This window comes from Chanodichthys erythropterus, chromosome 13 (genome assembly GCF_024489055.1).
Source record: "Chanodichthys erythropterus isolate Z2021 chromosome 13, ASM2448905v1, whole genome shotgun sequence".
NCBI lineage: Eukaryota > Metazoa > Chordata > Actinopteri > Cypriniformes > Xenocyprididae > Chanodichthys > Chanodichthys erythropterus.
The window spans coordinates 14,990,068-15,006,112 of NC_090233.1; the positions used below are offsets into that span (position 1 = coordinate 14,990,068).

The 16,045-nt window shown below is 37.3% G+C and overlaps 1 protein-coding gene across 1 annotated transcript in view; it reads left to right on the forward strand.

The window, feature by feature from the left end:
- LOC137033835 (astrotactin-2-like) overlaps positions 1 to 16,045 on the forward strand; it is a 460,374-nt gene that overhangs the window by 192,316 nt on the left and 252,013 nt on the right. The window lies entirely within an intron of this gene.

Here is a 16,045-nt window from a genome sequence, read left to right on the forward strand (position 1 = left end):
TTATAACTAACTAAGGAACTGTGAACACCGGAAAACTGAGGAGAATGTGACATAATGTGACATAATGTTCACAAGCTTTTTTATTGATGTCTCTCGCAGTTGAAACACTGATTGCATGAGTCATGATACGTTCCGGTAAGTTGTACTGTATCTTTCAACATACCTTCTGATGTTCATGCATGTTTTTCGAGATATAACTTGTATTAATGTGGAAGAAAAGACTCGCGATCCGCCATTTATTGTTTGAATTTCATAATAAAATGGACAGAATTTGAAAGCTGAGACTTTGTTTCTCAACAAATGTAAAAAAAAAACAAAAAAACACAAAGCTCTTTGTGATATTTGGATACAAATGATGTTTGATGTAGCAAAAAAAGCACAGACCTGGCAACCCTGGCTTGAACTAAGGGTCATTCTTAGGGTCAAAAAGACAAAGTTTTAATGTCGCTATTTTTAACTGTTAATGTGTTATTGTCACGTTAACCTAATTCAACACAAGAGAGATTTTCTTCACACACAGTATGAGTTGCAGTCTGACATTTTTCCACACTCTTTTGATTGACAGGATATAATTGGCTGTTTTTAAACAATCGGCCGAAGTCCGATAGTGATAAAAGCTATTATTATCAGCTGATACTGATTGCTGGCCAATACATCGGTGCATCTCTACTTCATATCTTTATAAAATTAATTATTTATGTCATCTTCTTTCTCCTACAATTAGCACTTGCAATAAAAATCGTTTCCTTTCTGATTGTGATGTTGCCATAGTTACTGACACTAAGGAGGCCGAAAGTGTTTCCTGATTACAGTTTATCTGTGTTCTCATTGACAGCCGCTCTGCCGAGCGTTTATGGATTGACTTGGCACAGCGCTGATGGATGTTGATTGTGACAGAGCAGGAGGCAGTGTGCCAGTATCTGCTGCGGCCCATTGTTTTGTTGGCACGACACTTAAGACAATCAGTCACAAATTTGATAAAATGTCCTTCAAGCTTTTAAAGGATATTTACCTTAGACAACTGAATTTAAAATGAAGCTTTTTGCTATTCAGTGCCATTATATGGCAAGACTTGAAATGATGACTTTAAAAGTTTCTAAAAACAGTCATGCAAATCTATTTATTGTGCTTTGATTTTGGGGTGAAATGTCACATAGACCTGTTTTCGTGAGATTCCCCCATGCACAAAATCAGCCATGATCATTTGTCAAGAAGTGTCTCTTTAACTGTATCATTACAGTCTGGGTCAGACTTAGTCAAGTGAATCCATAAATTACCATTATTTTACTGTACATCATTAGCATACGTATTGTTCTCGGTGTCCTTACCATCCATGTTGAAGGACCTTCACTGTCAAGCACAAGAAAGGAAAGTGGGACAGAGTGCCTCTATAAAGAGGAGCGTTCAGCCATTCATGACCGCAACCTATTACACACAAATACATTTAACACTCATGACCTTTTTTTTGCCAGTGTTCTTTTTCAAGGTGTTTAGAAATTTAGAAGTTTGGAGCTGATCCACATTTAACTGAAGTATAACAGTGGCCAGTAGACACTGGGGCGGGATGACTGTGTGGCATAAATAAAGTCACATGTGATGTAAGTGTGATTTTGAAAACATTTGTTTGTAGGTCAGGAAACTGTGCCAAGTTACCTCTCTCAAAAAATCATATTTTTCCATCTCAGACACAAAATACAGTGCCATATTCATAGTATTGTTCAACAAATATGAGTTTTTCAATGTCCGATTCGGAGACAAATCCTAAATATGTGGGTCGAGTCTACACAAAATATCAACAGTTACTTATTGTCACTAGAAGTTTGGGGTCTGTAATAGTTTTAATGTTTTTTACAACATTTGCTCATCAATGATGCATTTATTTGATCAAAAATATAGTAAAATCAGGAATATTGTGAAATGTTTTTTTCAATGTAAATCAGCTGTTCTCTATGTGAATATATGTTAATGTAATTTATATCTAGTGATCAAAGCTGAATTTTCAGCATCATTACTCCAGTCTTCAGTGTCACATGATCCTTCAGAAATCATTCTAATATGATGATTTGCTGCTCAAGAAACATTTATGATTATTACCAATGTTGAAAACGTCTCAGGTTACTTGTGTAACCCTGGTTCCCTGGACAAGGGAACGAGACACTACTTCATGTCATATGACGTAGCGTCGACAGTTCCCATGAAAGGGAACCAATATTTTTCAATGTAGGGAAACTTGTAGCTAGATGGGAGGTATATTTTAGTGTAATCGATCAGTGAGACGTTTCAGGTAAACAACTAACCTGAGCAAGGTTCTGATTACTGAAGATGAAGGAATAACAATAATGGATGTGTATTTTGAATCTCAAAGTTAGAATATCTACACAAAGCAGAAAATTAGTCTATAACAAATCAATTTGTTTGTATTGGGGAAGAAACTATTAATAAAACAACAGAAAAATGATGGTTACACTAATGAAAGAGAAAGTATTTTATAAGGAAATAGTCTCAGTTTCTCTGTGTAATTGGGCTCTGAGTAATGAGCATGAATTAAAACTGAATCTTTAACTATGGCCTTTAACAATAAGCCTCATTTTATTGTAAACAAACATTGTAATGGAAAGTTCCAAACAATTAAAGCATGAAAAAACATTATTAGAGACTCAACATGCACAGCTTGATTGTTTTGTGTAGTACACTGTACTGTATGTGTATATGCTGTAGGTTGCCATCCTTTATAGCATACTTTCGTCATGTTATGAGTGTATTTTAATTCTTTTCTTCTCCCTTGGTGATCAATTGCCCAGTCATTGTGCCTCTCGCTTGTTCTGTCATCATGCTGGGAAGAAGAGCTGTCACTGGACGCTTTCCCTGAGAACCGGCTCTCGCTGCTTCTCTCAGATTTTCTCAAATTGAATAAATCACTGAGGGAATACACACTGCCGAGCATCCAGCTTGTTTTTCAGTACCTTGCCCTCTGTTCTTGCTTCAGAGTGGGCCAGCGGAGGAGAGGAGAGGTGGATATAAACAGAGAGAGTGGTGGAGGTTTGTGAGAGTCTCTCCTCCCTGTGGAGTCACTGAACAGAAATGCAGCAGGGATTTGGAAAGAAATTGAATTGGCTTCCTGGTGGACCTTCATCTCTTCGAAGGCTGTAATTGTTGTTTCATCCACGTTATCATTGATTTTGACTTGATGCATTAAAGCCCGGTTGCCGTGAAGTTTGATGTCCTTCTGTCATCCCATTAACCTTCAGAAGACTGAGGGCCGTGACACACCGAGCTGACAATCGGCCGTCGGTGAGCGTCTGTCGGGCTAGTTAAGAGAGATCAGTTCAGTTTAGCCAACGAGTCAGTGCACATGAAAGTGAGCAAAGAAGAAGACAGAAGACTGCTACCTGAGCACTGCACTATGCAAATATTTTCATCACAACATGAGCCCCCTGTAATGAAGAAAGTGATCAGCATGATTGATACTCAAAATGGTAAGCAAGCGCTGCTTTAGGGTTTGTTTATCTGTCCTAGTTTCATTTCCTATTTTTGAATGATGAATATAGACTATTAATACCTGCTGATATAGACAGTTACTTCCTTACACACAAGCGCAGGATGCACATGATAGTTGACAGTCGGATACAGTGATGGGAATAACGGCATTATAAGTAAACGGTGTTACTAACTGCGTTACTTTTTTCAGTAACAAGTAATCAAACTAATTGCTTTTTTGTGTGTGTGTGTGTATGTGTGTGTTGGGGTGGGACACATAGATTAAAGGTCCCGTTCTTCGTGATCCCATGTTTCAAACTTTAGTTAGTGTGTAATGTTGTTGTTAGAGTATAAATAAAATCTGTAAAATTTTAAAGCTCAAAGTTCAATGCCAGGCGAGATATTTTATTTAACAGAAGTCGCCTACATCGAACGGCCAGTTTGGACTACATCCCTCTACTTCCTTCTTTAATGACATCACTAAAACAGTTTTTTGACTAACCTCCGCCCACAGGACTAGACAAAAAAGGGGGCGTGGTCTTGTTGCGCTCCCACGGAGAAGAGCAAGAGTTGCGTTTGTAGAGTGTGTTTGTCGCCATGTCGTCGAAACCCTGTTATTTTCATCCCGCAGTCCAATCACCTTTGTTTGGCCTTCCCAGGGACGCTGTACTTAGAGATCAATGGTTACAGTTTATGTTTAACTTGGTTCCCGAAAATTATAATTGTGGTATCCTTACTACAATAGTTAATGTTGGACTGCAGTGCACATAATGGCCACAAGAGGGGACTATGTTTATGTGTATATCTGTTTTCCGTATGAGGTACTCTTCTGAGTGAGTGCTAACGTTGTACATTTCTGTCGCTGCTTGTGGAGATTAAAGAGTTCAGTCTCTCAGGAATTATTGTCTTTTGTGTTCATTCGGCACAACACCACAATAATCCACATGTAAAACTATGTGCAGCACATGTTATGGTAAGAGGCGTGACCTTTCTGGGCAAGGAGCGCTAAGCTGCTGTCGAATCACAACACAGGAACCGCTGGCACAATCAGAACTCGTTACGTATTTCTGAAGGAGGGACTTCATAGAACAAGGAAGTCATCAGCCCGTTTTTATGACAGTGGAAACAGCGGTATACAGATAAGTAAATTATGTGAAAAATACTGTGTTTTTTTACACGCGAATAACATGAATACATGTTATATTGCACACTATAAACACAATCAAAGCTTCAAAAAAACACGAAAAACGGGACCTTTAAAATAGTAGAGGTTAGTCATACACAAATATAATTTTAAACTGATAATAATGTACGATGCTCGGAGTGTGTGTGTGTGTGTGTGTGTGTGTGTGTGTGTGTGTGTGTGTGTGTGTGTGTGTGTGTGTGTGTGTGTGTGTGTGTGTGTGTGTGTGTGTCAGAGCATGTGAGCAGAGCTCAAGCTCAAAACAGAAAACTTTGTGACATGCTGGATCGAAAACAGAATAAATACGTTTTTGTAGTCGACTGGATGGCCATTAGTTGACTAATCACATTTATATTAATTTAATTTCTTAAATACTGCAGAGAATAAACCACAATAATGAGCGTTTATGTAATATATCACTCAAGCGCATGCATAAAGCTTGCCATAAAGAACCAGCAAAAGTAGGCCTAATGATTATGAATGTGACAAAAACAACAAAGAGACATTTTAAATGGTTATCAATAAACTAATGTTAACTAAATTCTGAATCAGTGTCGGCTGTAAAGATGAAGTTGACATTGCTGACTCTCATCATCTCCGCATGTGGACGCGCCTCAAAAGAGAATGCACATTTCATTCGGATTACATAATCAGAAAGTAGCCTATTTCTTTTTGTTTTGAAGTTTTGTTTGAAAGTAGACATTCCAAGCTTTCTATAGATATATTTCTCATGTCTGTGAGGCAAGCAGTCACTGAGTTTTGGTTCATTTAGCCTATAAGACACACTCCAGTTCATGTGCAAGTGATCGCGCCGGCGCCTCCATGTCATGATTATATTGTCTAATATATCTGCTTCTTATTTACTAAATCCAGGCAATTGGTTGATTAAACATTGATTAAAATTAAGATGCAATTTTTACAAAACAAAATTCACTTTAAAAAAAAGGCTTTCTACAAAACAAAACTTAATGATGTGGTTAAAACCATGTCTGACCCACTCCATGTCTCCCGATATATTGCACATCTTATGATGTATCTTATATTACTCATGCTGTTCACTTTTCATAATCAAATAGTTGAAATTTAAAAAAATAACATTATAATAGTACTATTTAATCATAAATATGAAACTAAATACATTTTTTTTTTTAATGGCTACCAATACGTAGTAAAGTACAGAAAAAACAAGAGCGGATCATGAGTTGAGTCGGATCAAGCATAATTAATTTTTAGACTTATTTGTTGGCCAGTTGTGGTCTGTGCAATAAATATTGAAAGTTCTAAACCATCTATTGTGTTTTATTGTTCCATACTAATGATAATATCTACAATAATATATTGAATTTGATAGGTGTCTTTCACATTGTCCCACAGCAACATTAAAATAGTGTAGATTAGTGTATAATGTTTTATATATATATATTTTTTTTTATTTTTTATTTTTTTTATATTTATTGTCCATTTCATTCATTTAACATATTTAATATTGGGGGCATCTAAGTTATTTGACTTTTCTTTCTTTTTTTTTTTTTGTAGTAGTAGTAGTAGTAGTAATGCAATAGTTAATTTCCCTGGTAATTAGTTACATTTAAAATGATGTAACTCAGTTACTAACTCAGTTCCTATTTGTGAGAACTGTAACTAGTAACTATAACGAATTACTTTTTTTAAAGTAACGTGCCCAACACTGGCCGGATGTAGTCTTTTTGTTGTGTTCAAGCATAGCTTTCTGCCCGAAATGCAGCTGAAGCGAGGTGACAACACAGTCAGCTTACATCGTTAATAAAGTTAGTAAGTAAGGGGTTAATAAAGGCCTTCTGTAGTGAAGCGATGGGTTTTTGTAAGGAAAATGTCTATATCTAAAACTTTATAATCAAATAATCAAAAATAAGTAGCTTCCAGCAGACGACCGTGCACATACTGTGCAAGTCAGCTTGCACCACACGAGTAACCTGTGACACAGGATGAAGGAGTATCATAAGCTTAGACGCCTCTCGCTGTGCAACTAACTCAAGCTCCTCTTCTCTTATATCGAAATCCTCTGACATTTCTCTTTAAAGTTCTCATTTTAGACTTCTAATTCATGACCAGCATTCATAGAGAGAGTCTTTAACTAATTGTTTACAGCTTAACTGAAGTTACACCCATAATTCACGCAAAGCATCATGGGGAGTATGGTGGATAAATGATTTATCCGTTCACACCATTACTTTATGGCATTTCCAGACCTTGCTTTGCTCTGAAACAGGAACTTAATTTGTTACAATGTTGCATTTTCTTCTTAATGCAAGTCACATGTGAGTAAAACTGTCCTCTTATTGGGTTCACCTGTTTACGCTCCTCTGCATCATCCATCAAGACTGACAAGTTCGCTCTGCAAGCTTCTAGTGGCTTTATCTGTAGCTGTCGTGATTATATAATTATTAAGCAATTAGAGCAGGAATCAAGGCCTTGTCAGGACAGCATTCTTGAAATGCACGTAGAAGAGTAATTACACAGCGTGTTAAGATGAAGATCAGCTCTTTGGTTCTCAACCGTAAAAACTCACAGAATCAGACACTGCTGCTTTTTATACATGTAACACATTTCCCATTATGATTTACAATAGTGCTTGGTTTGTTGGTCGAATTGCTTTCTCACCTCAACTGAGCCACTCGTTTTCAATCAGGCCGACACCACCTCGTTCAGGCGACTTTGGAGTGATTGTTTTGGTGCCTAAATGAACCAGGAAGAAAATGCACTAGGTTCTGACTCAAATGCTCCAAACGAGCCAGGTGCGAAAACACCCCCGCCCACCAATTCAACATGTCGCTCACATGAGATCCACCAATAGCAAACCTCAACCATCCAACCGTCCAATAGGGAAGTACAGACGTCCAATTCATGCTGAATTTAAGCTTAAAACACTCTCCCCTGATGTTCTTACAGCAAACATGAATATTTGTGACAACAGCCGCTGTCACACTGGCTGTTTCTCTGTCAGATATGGACACAGATCTGCCTCTAACCTGCACGTCTGTCACCGTCCGTCGACTAGCTCTCAGGGGAGGCATTTATAGCTCGCCGTGTCAGTCCGATCTTCTCTTTATTACAGCTCTCGTGCTCTTATGAGCGGCTGCTGTACACAACGGCAGTTAGACGAGTGATTCTCCAGATTGTAACTGACTTTGACCCTGACAGTGTTTCTTTCTGAATTATTGTCGGCCGTTGCTCCTTATGTCTTAGCGCTCAGCGACTAGTCAAGCGAGTAATTGGCATTCCTCTATCTCGTTCTCCTGTGTCACACGGGACCCATGTAATAGACACACTAGTGTACACAACACTTAAGCTCGAACAAACATCATGCGCCCTAGAGTTTGGTGGATTATTTGAAGGGTTTGCTGGCATCTCTCCACTGAGATCAAGCTCCAGACCTCGACACACTGCTATTGGCTGTGTCCAATTCCTAAAGACACTGTTAACCCACTGTCTCTGCTGATAAGGGAGGCGAGGAGATAAGATGAGAGTGAAGGAGAAACAAAGGGCGCAGGGCTTCAGATGACTGCACACGTCCAGCCAAAGACGAACGAATGGATTTGCCTTGGTTGCAGCCGTTCTTCAAAATCATGCAGATCACTGTTGTGCTTATCTGTGAACCCAGAAATAATTGACAGGTGCTTATGACAGAGATAATTTCGCAGCAAAGGTGACAAGTGTGAATTTTCACATTACGCCACGCTTCCTGGACAATCTTCAAATAACTGCTTTTGAAAATGTCATTTTCGACAGCGTGGCAGGAGTCCAAAACAAACAAAATCAAGGTGTATAAAACCATTGCTGGCTGAAATAATGGTTGATTTGACAGAGAACTCAGAGGCCTGGTCACACTGCAAATAAACTTATTTAAATACAAATACAATACTGTAGGGTTTTTATTAAATGAATACTTTTATTCAGCAAGAATGCATTAAATTGATCAAAAATGACATTTCTTTTTCAAATAAATGCTTTAAATGTTCACTAAAAAGTATCACAAAAATATAACTGTTTTCAACACTGACTGTTTCTTGAGCAGCAAATTAGAATGAAGGATCATGTGACACTGAATAATGATCCTAAAAATGCAGCTTTGATCACAGGAATAAATTACACTTTACTATATATTCACATAGAAAACAGCTGATTTCACAATTTTTACTGTGTTTTTGATCAAATAAATGCAGCCTTGGTGACTCTTTCAGAACTGCCTTCCTGTGTCCATGAGTTTCATTGTTCTGGATTGGTCAGTTTTTGATTCCTTGACTTCCTGTCGTTTTCTCTAGTCTTAATTCCATGTTTGAACTCCTGCTGTTTCAGGCTAAGGCAGAGCAGATCAAAGATGTATCTTTCGTTAGATAAAAAGCAGGCGTGCTCGTACTTCTGATATTAAGTTGTTCATCTTCTTGAGAGATCTCTTTTTCAAACCCATGCATACCTCTTTCTTCATTTCCCGGTGGCAGCAGTTATGAGGAGTCGGTGCTTTGATGCTCTTGCTGTTAATCACACTCAGTTTTTTTTTGTATTTCACCACTCATTTAGTTTATTTATTTGGTGACACCGCACAATAAAGCCCCGAATAAATGGTAGGTAATGCATTAGATATTAAAAATATAACTGTTCATTGTTAGTTAATGTTAGCTCAGATTCATTAAATAATAGAACTTTTGATTTTAATAATATATTAGCAAATTTTGAAATTAAAGGTTTAGTTCATCCAAAATCAATTAATCACCCTCATGTCGTTCCAAACCCATAAGACTTTCTTAATATATTTTTAATGAAATCTGAAAGATCCGTTCACTGAAAGTTCATAAACGTTCATAAATAAATCAATATGAATCAAGTTGTTTAATCCAAGAATATAAGCCTAAATGAAATCTGTTTGCATATAAAGTGACCATAAACAGTTTGATTCATGTGGATTTATTTCCGAAGCATCAGCATTTTGAGTGAATAGATGGATGAAGTTACTGACAATCCTCATTTTGGCTGCGTGAGATTCTCCAGCTTTGTTGTTGTTGAGCTGTTAAAGCTCCGCCCTCTTCTGGAAAGGGGGCGGGAACAGCAGCTCATTTGCATTTAAAGGGACACACACAAAAACGGCGTGTTTTTGCTCACACCCAAATAGAGGCAAATTTGACAAGCTATAATAAATGATCTGTGGGGGATTTTGAGCTGAAACTTCACAGACACATTCTGGAGACACCAGAGACTGATATTACATATTGTGAAAGGAGCATTATAGGTCCACTTTAAGATGAATCCAGCAGGGTGTAGCAGTGATTTTGTTTGTGCCAGTCAATATCACATAGCAGTCCAGACAGACACGGGGTGTCGGACGACCCAGTTCAAACTTTGTGTGTTTCAAATACAGCAAAGTTAAAGGGTAAATCATTAGAGACAATTTCTTCAGGTTACTCACTGAACTGGGACACAAGAGCCAGATTGTGTTTACATGCTGACCTGGTTATTGGCCCTGCAAATATTTTGTCATTTTCAACATCATTGTTGTTTTTGTGCAGTAGAACAAATGTTGTACGTTTTATTGATCCGTGTTTAGTGCGGTCAGTAAGAATTGAGTTGGCTGTCCTATCTTGGCTGTCATGAGTGATTTCGTGAGTGGACATTTAGAATAACGGCCAACTAAACCCCCAAATCCCATTTAAACACAAATGACGGGATGGCCTTGAAAGGCAACAGATTGCATTCATAAGCACCAAATCAATAAGCTGTCACAGTACGGACAAGACGGACACACAGCAAACCATCCGCGCAGACCAGACCGCAGCCTCGCGCTCTTAAAGATTTCATCTCCGACTCCCAACAGAACAAACACGGGCCGTGGACATGAAATATGCATGGAGCAGTTAACCTCACATGTTGCGGCAGGTTCTTCTCAGTCACGGCAGGTCGGTCTTAAGCGGATCCTGCTCAGCCTCCATTTGTTTGGTTAGCTGCGGCTGGATCAGCCTTGAGCACAGTCAAAGACACTACAGGGGATACTGAGCATTACGGCGCCTTCACGACCTTTCGCTCTCTGTCTTCTAGTGTGGACCGTGACAGTGACCGTCCACTTTTTCAATGCTTTGGTTCTAAAAGTATTGGTACCAATTCAGTATAGGGAACAAACATGTATATTAACTACAACTTTTCCCTCAATTAACTTAATTTTTGTAGCATTCAAATTTAGGTATTGGGTAGAATTAAGGGATGTAGAATAAAGTCATGCAGAATAAGGCATTAATAAATGCTTTATAAGTACTGATAAACAACCAGTATACTAGTATTATGCAAGCTAATAAGCAACTAGTTAAACGTGAGAATTGAACCCTAAAATAAAGTATTTTGGTAACACTTTAGAATAATGTTCTGTTGTCAATAGGTAACTATGCAGGACAAATAAGTAATATTACATTAATAATTACTAATATGGAAACAGGATTAACTAATCAGTTAGAATAGCAGTAATCAATAATTACTGAATGAGATTAACCTCATTAACCCTAGTGAAAACCAAAAATGTATTTAAAATGCATTAATTTCATACTAAGTATACTACAAATCTATTAACATATGAAATACCGCTTGAAACTTACTGGTATACATTTTATAATGAAACTTTATTTACTTTGGTTGGACCTCAGCACTACTTCTGCACAATTAAAGTGTATTAAAATTATAAGTTAGTTGTTGAAATTTAGCAGAGTTTTCAAGTATACCAATTTAGTATTTCAAAAAATACAATTGCAGGGTATTTATATTAGGTATACATAAATATGTATTTGTAGTATACTTGGCGTAACATAAATGTATTTCAAATACATTTTGATAAATGTATTTTTCACTAGAGAAGAACTAACTGTGACAAATTATAAATAATGACCAATTATTTACTAATCACACAATTAATGTCTCTGGGACATGAGCATTTTTTTGTACTCTGAAAATGATCGTAAAATCCATCAATAATTAGTGATCTGGCTTTGCCCATGTCTACTGGCTGACAGCTTTGATGTGAATGTTGAGTTTCATGCAATTTGAAGCATGCTAAGAGTCTCAAAAACACCCAAGAATATTATAAAAGTTTAATATGTCGCCATGGCAACATTATTTAAGATATCAAGAATCTTTTCACAGGTCTACATCTAACATGTCTTTATATTATTCTGATGGTTTGAAGTGAATTGGGTGCAAATTAAATGGCTGTTATCAAAGCTGGACTATTGTTTTAAAGTGTTTTTTTTACTTCAAATGTTCACCGTTAATTCAGTGTGTTATTTGTCATTTTGTTGTACTGTAATTTGTGAAAATTTACTAGCAATTTCTGAGTGACAAGTTTGTGTTTATGATAATCAGAAAAAGGTGCATGAATGAATGAACTCATAATCCCATGATGCGCTGCAAATGGCATGGCGTATTTTGTATGGATGGGGCGATACACTTATCCCCCGGATCGATACTATCACCATACTTGGGTGCCAAATTGATATGTATTGTGATTTTTAAGAAATGCAATTCTACAATTTGACATTACAATATCTGTTTGCTTTCTTAACTCTAGACGATGGGAAAAAAAAATGATTCATACACTTATACAGACTATAAATTATATAAATGTGGAGTCGTATTTAAAAAAAAAACAGTTCATCATATCTTTCCGAGTTTTTTCAGGAGCATCAATCAGTACTTTTCTACAAAATGGTTATTACAAAACCTTGGACTTCACTGCATAGAGTGGTAATAAAATGTACAATAGAATTAGTTTTGGGTGGCATGACCAAGTATGTTTGATCATGTAGTATTGCATAAATACAGAAGTAGTTTGACAGTGTAAGGAGACCGCTTATGTCATTTGCAGTGCTTCATGGGAATGTGCAGCCACTGATTTGCCGCAATTTGCATTTCTATGGTAACGATGGGTCTCTTGAAATCAGAATAATTCTGAATAGTTCAGTGAATAGATCAGTGCTTATAATTTTGGAGCTTATGAATGGTGTATATGAAAGGTTTTTTGGTTAAAATATCTGTTGCTCTATGGTGAAAATGTATGGGATGTTTACTTCTGGAGCCTGATTGTTGAACTTAATCTGTAATTCACAGCCTAAATCTCCAAAGAGCATCAACACAAATCGTGCTAACTTCATGAGCCTCTGGAACTTCTGCTGTAGACATGGTCTTTGCCAAACTCAATGAAAAGAGGATGTTACCCTATTTTGGACTGCCAAATACATACAAATGAGCATTTCTGCAGTAGTGTTGTAGGCCTCTGTGAGAGATTAGTCAAATTAGAGTTCAGCAGTATTGACACTGACAGAGCACGTTCAAATTGAATTAAAAAGAATGCAGTCAAATGTCAGATAAAACCACTTAAATTTCTCATTGTCTTCATTATTGGTGAAGATAATGTGCTACTATTTGATTAAATAAAGCTAATAAATGTATCCATCAAGAGCAGAGACAGTTTTGTTATCTTAAACATATCAGATCAACAGCCGGCAGGTCTGTAATCCTCCTTGTGACAGGGATATCCATTTTTCTGTATGTTATGCAAAATACATAATAGTGCAAAAATCTCTGCAGCTCTTATTAGGTGTCCTATTCCTGCTAAATTAAATCGAGCAGCGAAAAGATCAGGGCACGGTCCCTGCAGTGCACTAACCTGTGTTGTTAAAGAAGGTTTTGATAGACTGATTAAGCAGTTCTTCTGGCTTCCCTCTCCTGTTCACGACGTTAATCTGGTACCCAGATTTTTTTACCAGCATTTTCAGTCTCACTTCCATTGTAACTTCTGTTTTTGGAGCACCAACTGTGCTTCCCACATCCAACTTTATAATATAGCTGCAAGCAGTGATAACGGGCCCAAGCCAAGGCACCACCGCCAACCTGGTGGCTTAAGGAAATCTGTGCATAGCCGGCAACATACAAACTTAATTTCATTTAAATCAAACAAATATTTTACACAATATAAGACACTTCCTTTTTTTTTTTTGTCATTAATTTAATTCCTCACCAATGCAACACTGTTCTAGATATCCTATAATTGTTTGCCATTTAACATCAGTGTCTTTGTTTCATGTTGACCAAGTTTGGTGGCGATGAATGCATGAATCTCCTACGAGGAGTACTTAAAATCTCAGAGCCTGATTATTAAAAAAAAATCCACATTCAAACCAAAATATCTGACTTCCTGTTGGTCAGAGCTAATGGCTTTAAATTAGAAAGTTGTCCGGCTTAATGAGAATGATATATTTACTGAGTTTGGTGACTGTAGGTAAGACTAACTTCACAACTTTTGTCATAAGGTGGCGCTATAGAGCCCCTCCTCCCTACCCATTTCTAAGGCTTTGCCCATGTCTACTGGCTGACAGCTTTGATGTGCATGTTGAGTTTCATGCAATTTGAAGCATGCTAAGACTCTCAAAAACACCCAAGAATATTATAAAAGTTTAATATGTCGCCATGGCAACAGTATTTAAGCCATCAATAATCTTTTTACAGGTCTACATCTACCATGTCTTTACATTATTCTGATGGTTTGAAGTGAATTGGGTGCAAATTAAAAGGCTGTTATCAAAGCATTTTGAAAGTGACACACTTCCTGTTGCCAGTTGGTGATGCAGTTTTTGAGCATTTTAAGTGAACCAAAAGTGCCCAAAAAGCTGAAAAAACAAACAAACAAACAAACAAACAAACAAAAAAACCCTAAGGAAAACAATGGGCACTCGCCCTTTCAGGGCTTGGGCCCTAATAAAGAGCTGGGCAATAATATAGTTATGTTTTGAAAAAAAAAAAGATATCTGACAATTGAAATTTGCTATATATACAGTATATCTGAGTGCATTGAATGAATGCATGCGAATAAAGTTGGATATACATTTTTGCATGATCAACCTCAACCTGTTGTGTGTGAACCTGCACTAAAATTCCTGATTGCATTGATTCCTTTTTTAATGAATTGATTTCGTCTTTGCAAATCCACCAAACAACGTTAAATGTGACTGCAACTTTATAGTTGTAGACACTCACCTTTATCTTTGGCTGGCTGGTTCCACACTCATACAAAAGAAAAACTCTAGATGACTAATCTTATATATTCAGTGATAAGATTGTTTCCCACACTGATCTTTTGTCTTGTGAACAGTATCCACACAGGAGTGTGACACTTACATTAAACAAGCAGCTGCTAATTAGACAGAATGGCACACACCAGTGAAACCCAGCTGAATAAATAACCAGTCGCTCACTACAGGGACCACAGCCTCATCCATCTGCGAACTTCTCCATCAGGGGGCCTTCAACATAAAGCCACACGGTACGGGAAGGAAATCGCCCCTGTCCAGAGCCATTATGCCTCTGCAGAGAGAGCGGCCCTCTACATATCTCAAGTTAATTGAAGTTGTGATGCAGCACCGGCCGTAGGGAGTAGCGTTGGGTCTTTGTAATGGAGGTGGGAGATAAATTGTTTGCGACTTTTTGAGGCATCTCATCCCACTCCATCTCTCTGTTTCACCTCCTCCCACTCTTGGAGCAGACAATAAGAGGAAGTTTATTTTTATATATTATGCCTCTGCTGTGGTGCAAATGGGCCAGAACATGTTCAGATGGGTCAGCGGCGTCCCCTGAGGCATTCTGATTTGCTGCCAGTTGGAAACACAATACAAACATTGCAGCGTTGTGGGCATCACACCACCCTGTCCATCTTTCCTTGGCCCCCTGTTTGGAAGTGCTGTTGATTTCCAAACGGGGGGCCAAAGATGTTTACTCAAATCATGCAGTGAACCTGCATGAACTACAATACACACATGTGGAGGTGGCCGGATGCGCTCCATCTGCGTGGATTTTTTTGTTTTTGGCAAGTCAATAAAGTTAATCTCCATTTGGCTTGTAACATCAGATGGTTCTAGTCGAATTGTAAGCGTTATAGTATGACTTTGATAGCGTGACTCCCTGAACTTGAAATAATTCAAAATAAAGGTTTATGTCCAAGAGTATGTGGACACCTACACTGAAATTAAATTGAGTTTTAATAATATTTAAAGAAGTACACTTATTTTGATGAATCAACTTAAGTAAAACATGCAAAGTACTGGATTATAAATTTAACTTTAGTGTGATATTACATTTTTAAATGTATTAAATTGCAACTTTATTACAAATGTCCAATTACAATTAGTTTTAAATGACAGACAAGTTTTAATAGAAAGTACATTCAAAGAATATTTCAGTTTACCATAAATGTTTGTCAGTACATTCGGCAGTTCACTTTAACCATATTTCAAAGACAATAGAATTAATTAAAAATAATGTATTAAAGTTAATTTAAGTTGTACTTAAGTCCTAAATTATGTCAAAAATCGTTCTAACATT